An 8,147-nucleotide genomic window follows, 5' to 3' on the forward strand; every position below is an offset into this window, starting at 1 on the left:
TGAATTCCAATCACGAAAATAAACTGTATTTGTTTTGTTTAAATGTGTGAGCATGTGTGAGCATGTGTGAGCATGTGTGAGCATGTGTGAGCATGTGTGAGCATGTGTGAATGTGAGTGTGTGAAAGTTGGGCTATATGGAGGAGATTACTGAGTAGTTTGGTTCATCAGGCTGAACCCCAGTCTTCGCTTGAAGTTGTCGAGGGGTGATGAGGTTTTAGCAATGTGATGATAAGAATTCTAGAGTATGGTACCTCTAAATCTGATAGAGAATTGACTATGTTATGTGTGGCAGTGTGGAGGGTAAATGTTATCACAGTGTCTTGTGTTATATAAATGGAATTCAGAATTAACATGGAAGACTCCACTGAAGAGTTTAGGTAAACTGTCTGGGAGCTATGATTATTTGTAGAAACAGGTGCATTAATGTCTAACATTAATGTTGTAAATAAACAAGATATTGAGTTTCTTAAACAAAGGTGCAAATGGATGCAGGTAATTCGAGGAGGTGGCTAGTCTTGCAAATGTATTTTGTGTGATGATTCATTTGTGTAGATAGGAGGCAAATGTACTGGCTCAGACAATATTACAGTAAATGAGATATGGGTAAATTAAGCTATTGTATAGAGTTAGAGAGCAAGTCTGATGAACCAAATCACACATTTTTCCGATGATACCAATCTATTTTACCACTTTGCTGCAGACAAATTGAATAGGATCTTTCCAGGACAGCTTTTCATCATTTACAACGGCAAGGAATCTACTGGATGTGAATACAATAAAGTTTGATTTATTTCGATTTCTGGAACATTCACTAATGCAGCAAACTGGAACTCTGAAAAAAATTCTCTCTCTCTCTCTCTCTCTCTCTCTCTCTCTCTCTCTCTCTCTCTCTCTCTCTCTCTCTCTCTCTCTCTCTCTCTCTCTCTCTCTCTCTCTCTCTCTCTCTCTCTCTCTCTCTCTCTCTCTCTCTGACTATGCCTGAGTTAGCTTCATTAATTAGTGAATCAAAAAATGTTTGTGATAAAATCAAATGAGGAAGTAGGGTAGAAGACACAGCAGCAAGGTCATTGATATAGATGAGCAAAAACAAAGGTCAGAGCAACCCAATATTCTACAAATTATGTTAATTGATGCAGAATGGCTGGGGGAGTTGACCAATCAAGTTCAAGCCAAGATTGTTTTCATATCCACTTCTAAATCCATTGTCAAAACATGTTCTACCAGCCAGTTCAGAATAGGTTTAAAGGGTTAATAATTTTTGTTGTTGAACATAAAAGACTGTAAAATAACCAGGAAGTCCTACATTTGTATGTAGGAAAGTATTCCCACGAATAAATAGAGGCATATGTGATTGTATCTCAATATAATTAAAGTTTGAAATTATTTAAAAAAAATCAAATACTGTATCTGTTTGGGATTCTTGAGGTTCATTTGCAGTGTACAAATTATTTATAACTATTTTCCAGCCCCTGACCATCAGCCTGTGTCCTAGACTGTTTAGGAACAGTGGAAACAATTGGGTTCCAAATTGCAACATGACGTAGGGGCTGGGGTCAGTTTGTGATTGGACATACTTTCTTGGTACATATCCCAAACTGCTTTGGGGTAGTAAAGTTATCCAGGGTCGCCACACACAGAGAAACATACACACACAGAGAAACATACACACACACAGAAACATACACACACACAAAAACATACACACACACACACAGCTCTCCCAGCACACGACAGTGGCAGGCAGTTCCTTTCCAGGTAGAAAACACATAAATTAAAAGCTGCGTAGCTTCTGTGCATGTGTGTGTGTCTAAAACATAACATCTGTCTTGTCTCTCTCCGGATCTGAGGAGACAAAGTGACTACAGAAGCAGTTATATAAATCCCTTTATTATGAATCCTTTTCTGAATTAAACAGAGCGGTTGATTAATGTCTGAGCTGAGCTGAACACACACAAACACGCACTCTCACACACTCACGAAAATGCCATGAATTATAACTAATTTAAATCAAATTAATTTACATTACACAGGTCAATGTATCTCAGCATTATGTTTTTCTTTTGTTATTGTTGTGTGTGTGTGTGTGTGTGTGTGTGTGTGTGTGTGTGTGTGTGTGTGTGTGTGTGTGTGTGTGTGTGTGTGTGTGTGTGTGTGTGTGTGTGTGTGTGTGTGTGTGTGTGTGTGTGTGCTGTGTGATAAATATTCAGCGGAAAGTCAGCTAATATTAGTATGCTCTTGGTTAGGTCAGACAACAGTTTCTCCATGTTGTTCTATGTACCGACAACAGTGGACTCATAGTAGTCAAGTATTTTACAAGACGTTAAAACATAATGATACAAAAACACAACCATTTAGCAAGAACAAATTCGAAGAGTTTATTTTCATTAAAAGTAAACATGTAAATAGGGCTCCACTTTAATGAAAACTGAAGTGTTGCTAAAAGCAATTTGTATCTTTGGTTTTCACTGGCTGAATGAGAAACAGTATTTGTATAAGAAGTGAACAGACAGAGCCAAGCAGCCAGACCATAACAACACGGATCACTATTCATTTAGTCCACTACCAGCCGGCCCTGTCAAACAGATTAGTGACACTTTCCATTCTCCATCTGAGAGTGAACTGTACAGCTAGACTCACTACACATATTAGCAGTGACCTTTAGTTACCTGTACAGCAGTAATTGTGGAGTAAGGAGAGAAATGAAACACAGCTAAAGAAAATGACTTCAATGATCCGACCCTGAGACAATGAATGGTTCAATGTTAATAAAGTGAGAGAGCAAACTTCTGACCTTGGTATAGATGCAAGAGAGTGTGAGAGAGAGGGTGAACGACAGATCAAATAAAACAAATACAAGAATGAAGTAAAAGGGGAAAATATCAAAGGAAGATTTGTTTTTTACATATGTCTGAAAAAAGTGCACATCTCCAGTTAGGATTACGTGTGGTGAATGTGGATAACAGGGACAAAGAAGAAAGATATTTGGTTTACTATGACTGTCTGTGGGAGAACACGGTCATCAGACATGTTTCACAAGGTAGTATAACAGACACACCCATCAGAGGATTGGTGAAATACTGACATATAAAACCTGCCTAAAGCCAGCAGACATACAGAGAGAGTTGGGACAGAAGGGAAATATTATGTTCAATGTGTTTTCTTGGTGCATAGGGCCGTCTGTGAGGCATTAGAGTATTTGGACAGGCCCCATGCCAGCTACAACATTCTGGTATGATAACACACACAGCGCTCTCTGATCTGACCTACCTGCCTTGTCCAACTGTATGGTATTATAACCTGAGAGGGAACCACAACTGGTTAGTAGAAGACTCTGAACCGCTAGATCAGGGGCTTCAAACTTTTCTTGCCCAGGGACCCCCACCCAGGAAAACTGGCAACCCAGGGACCCCCATGATATTTTAGCAAAAAAATGTTTTCCCAGCTGTCTTGTCTTATCATCAGGTGAGTGGTAATTGCAGGGAAAAGTAATCAAGATTTTAAAATGAATAGATTTGGTAGAAAGATTTTCATTATGTTGACCCATTAGCTGGAAAGGTAACTCCGAACACATTAGTGCTAGTACACTCTAAAGAAGGCTGGGTTGTTTTGAAGAATCAACTGCTGCTTTACAAGCATTGAGTCAATTAGTTGGGTTATTTTCTTTAAAAATAACAATATTGGAATGTTGATGCTGAGTTATTGATGCTGGGTTATTGAAATATGACCCAGCAGGTCAGATCAGAAGACTGGAGGCATTGCTTATTAGGGGCGTGGCTTTCAGATAGTTATTTTTGGCCAGCCTTGAGCATAAATGTCATTCTGGTTAAGCTGTTGGGATAAGAATCATGTAGTAGCCTATGCTGACTAGCGTAGTTAGCATGCTAACATTAGCTAGCTAGCTAATGACGATACACCACAATTGTGGGTTGCAAAATCAAGCAAATGGTACTGAACTCATGACAAAATCATGTTTTGACTTTGTAGTGGCTCTTGATGTTTTGGTTTGTTTTTGGCTTAGTGACATTGCGAATATCATATTTTTGGCATTGAACTCTGATTTAACTACCAGTATGTATATCATTCGGTTTCGGCATGTGAAAATTTGTTTAGTCCCAACTTCCTGCATGGTGAAGTGGTGATTGATCAGGTATGTGTGTGTGTGGCCAGTAGAGGATGACTATAACAGCTGGACCACAGCAAGGCTGGCTGGGTCAGATTGGAAACAGTGCTACTGAGAGTCACACATATAGCCCAGTCTCTCCCCAGTCTCTTTCAGTTGAAAGCTCAGTTTGTGTATCATTGAACACATTGGTGTTGAGTGGAGACAACAGGGAAGGATAGTAGAGTGGAATAGTGTGTGTGTGTGTGTCATGTCATTCAACCACCAATGAGTGAACAGCACAAACACAGAGGAATAACATGTAATACTCTCACTTTACACTCCCCCTCCTTTCATCTTTCTCTCACTTTTCCCTCTCTCCTCACTGGTGGCAGTGATAAGGGGGGGGGTGGCAAAGAGGAAGACAGAGTCTGGTGTTTTTATTCTCACCCACCGTGTCAACCTGTCAAACAAATGGCATTATTATCATCCTGATCCTCACTCCTCAGGGATAATTGAGAAAACACACACTACTGGCTCAATGGAAGGCACCACTATTCAAATCAAATCAAATCACATTTTGTTGGTCACATACACATATATTTAGCAGATGTTATTGCGGGGTTTGTTTTCCTAGTTCCAACAGTGCAGTAGTGTCTAACAATTCACAACAATACACACACATCTAAAGTAAAAGAATGGAATGATACCATCTGTAAAATGTTATAGAATCAGCTTGATCCCCTCTGTCGAAGGTGTTCGGACCTTCTTTTTTGATATTTTCAGTGATATTGTTAACAAACACGCCCCCATTAAGAAAATGAGAATTAAAAACAAGTTCAGCCCCTGGTGAACGGTCCGGTTGAAATATTATCGATTATTTATTCTAAAAACTGATTGATTATAAAAAACGTTTGACATGTTTCTACGAACTTTACGGATTCTATGAACTTTACGGATAATATTTGGAATTTTTGTCTGCCCCGTCGTGACCGCTCGAACAAAACGTGCCAACCAAATGGAGGTATTTTGGATATAAAAATAATCTTTATGGAACAAAAGGAACATTTATTCTGTAACTGGGAGTCTCGTGAGTGCAAACATCCGAAGATCATCAAAGGTAAGCGATTCATTTTATTGCTTTTCTGACTTTCGTGACCAATCTATTTGCTGCTAGCTGTTTGTCATTTTTTGTCTGCTGAGAGATGTCCTAACATAAACGCTCGGATAGCTTTTGCTGTAAAGCTTTTTTGAAATCTAACACCCCAGGTGGATTAACAACAAGCTAAGCTGTGTTTTGCTATATTGCACTTGTGATTTCATGAAAATGAAATATTTTTAGTAATTTCATTTGAATTTGCCGCTCTGCAATTCAGAGGATGTTGATGAAAATGATCCCGCAAACGGAATGGGTGCGCCAAGAAGTCAAATTCCACCAGCTACAATAAATGTCTCAGGATATGTGGTTTCCAGTGTAGCTCCTTGATTGCCATCGTGGTATTGGCTTGAGGGGGAATATACACGGCTGTGACTATAACTGTACGTTATCACAATCACACCATGAGTAGTTAATCATGAAACATACACCCCGCCTTTCTTCTTCCCGGAGAGTTCTTTATTCCTGTCTGCGCAATGTACTGAAAATCCAGCTGGCTGTATGGACGGGGACAGTAAATCCAGGGAGAGCCATGATTCCGGGAAACAGAGTATGTTACTGTCCCTGATGTCTCTCTGGAAGGAGATCCTCGCCATGAGCTCATCAACTATATTGCCCAGAGACAGAACAGTAGCGAGTAATATACTCGGAAGCGGTGGATGGTGTGCACGCCTCCTGAGTTGGACTAGAAGTCCACTCCGAATACCTCTTCTCTGCCCATGGCGACATGGAGCAGCCTCTGGGATACGTTCAGTTGCCCTGGGGGGTACGAACAAAGGATCCAAATGGGGAAAGTTGTATTCTTGGTTGTAATGCTGGTGAGTGACTGCCACTCTGATATCCAAAAGTTATTTCCGGCTGTATGTAATAACACAAAAAACATTCTGGGCTAATAATGTAAGAAATAATACACCAAAAAACGAAATACTTTGTTCATGTGTGTGCGTACATATATGTGTGTGATTGTGCATGTGTGTGCATGCATGTGTGTGTGTGTGTGTGTGTGTGTGTGTGTGTGTGTGTGTGTGTGTGTGTGTGTGTGTGTGTGTGTGTGTGTGTGTGTGTGTGTGTGTGTGTGTGTGTGTGTGTGTGTGTGTGTGTGTGTGTGTGTGTGTGTGTGTGTGTGTGTGTGTGTGTGTGTACATATGTGTCCGTTAGTTTGTTTGTGCTTGAGCACTGTATGTCACAGTGCTGATTTACTCAGACAGCAGGAGTTCCACCTGTCACTCAGTTACAACCCAGAGGTCCTGTGGTAAACCTAGTACAGAGTGGTAACACACTTAACACTGAAGGAGAGGGGGAGGAGGGGAAAGAAGAGAGAAAGAGAGAAAAATGTGGGAGAGGGAAGAAAGAGAGAGTGATACATGTTATTGTAAAGAACAGGGGGTCGTCACCATAATGGAAACTCTCACACAGACAAACACACACACACGCACGCACACACACACACACAGGTCATCTGTATGGCCTGTGAACCCTGAGCACCAGGACAGCTTAAACAAACGGTCCGTCTCAGGACAAAGGTTGCAGTGTCCATCTCCGCAACACACACACACACACACACACACACACACACACACACACACACACACACACACACACACACACACACACACACACACACACACACACACACACACACACACACACACACACACACACACACACACACACACACACACACACACACACGGCTACTTTCTGTTAGACAGGGAAAGAGGGCTCCCATTCAATCTCATACACATTGAGCAAGGAGGGGAGAAGGGAGAGAGAGAACAGATCTCCCCAAGTAATGGTTTTGGAGGCACTATTATATTTCATACGTAGGCCACATCGAGAGTGTGTGTCTACATTTTAAACCAGAAACTGTGAAGGCAAGGATGATGATGTCATATGTGACAAGAAGACTATGGTGTTTTGATTGTCATAAAAACAGAGATCAATATGGTTGTACTGAGCTGAACCATCTGTGTACTGCCATATAAATATACAGGCATTTGTCCACATTTGTATTATTTGTTGTGCACTAAGGGAAAGTACAACATTTATCATTATAAAATGAACATTACATAACTATGTCTAAAGCGCAATACAGGTCATGACATAAGTTATTTAGGTCACAATGAAACTGTAATAAATTCATAGCATTGAGACCTCAGTGGGAGGGCTGGATCTATCCTCTCTCCCAGAATGCACTGGTTCTGTGATATTGTCATGTTTTGTCTTATATTGTCTTGTCATTTTGCTTTCCCTTCTGTTCGTTTTCCCCCTGCTGGTCTTTTTAGGTTCGTTCCCCTTTTTCTCTCTCCCTCTCTCTCTCTCTTCTCTCTATCGTTCCGTTCCTGCTCCCAGCTGTTCCTATTCCCCTAATCAATCATTTAGTCTTCCCACACCTGTTCCCTATCTTTTCCCCTGATTAGAGTCCCTATTTCTCCCCTTGTTTTCCGTTTCTGTCCTGTCGGATCCTTGTATACTGTTCACCGTGCTGTGTCTTTGTATCGCCCTGTCGTGTCGTGTTTCCCTCAGATGCTGCGTGGTGAGCAGGTGTCTGAGTCTGCTACGGTCAAGTGCCTTCCCGAGGCAGCCTGCAGTTCATTATCGAGTCTCCAGTCAGTTCTCGTGATTACGAGTGAAATTGTTTCTTATGCTTTATTTACCGCTCCGATTTGTCTAGGAGTATTGCTATTTCCTTAAACTGGATTAAAGACTCTGTTTTCGCCAAGTCGCTTTTGGGTCCTCATTCACCTGCATAACAGATATTGTCCATGCTCCATTTCTCACCATGGGGGAGGAGGGCTAACATGTGGAATTATTTTGAAGATGGTCATTTTGCCCATAGAGGTATATCATTTTTGAGGGGTATAAATTATAGAATATGAACTTTACTACT

Source organism: Oncorhynchus gorbuscha, linkage group LG01 (genome assembly GCF_021184085.1).
Source record: "Oncorhynchus gorbuscha isolate QuinsamMale2020 ecotype Even-year linkage group LG01, OgorEven_v1.0, whole genome shotgun sequence".
In the NCBI taxonomy this organism is placed as follows: domain Eukaryota; kingdom Metazoa; phylum Chordata; class Actinopteri; order Salmoniformes; family Salmonidae; genus Oncorhynchus; species Oncorhynchus gorbuscha.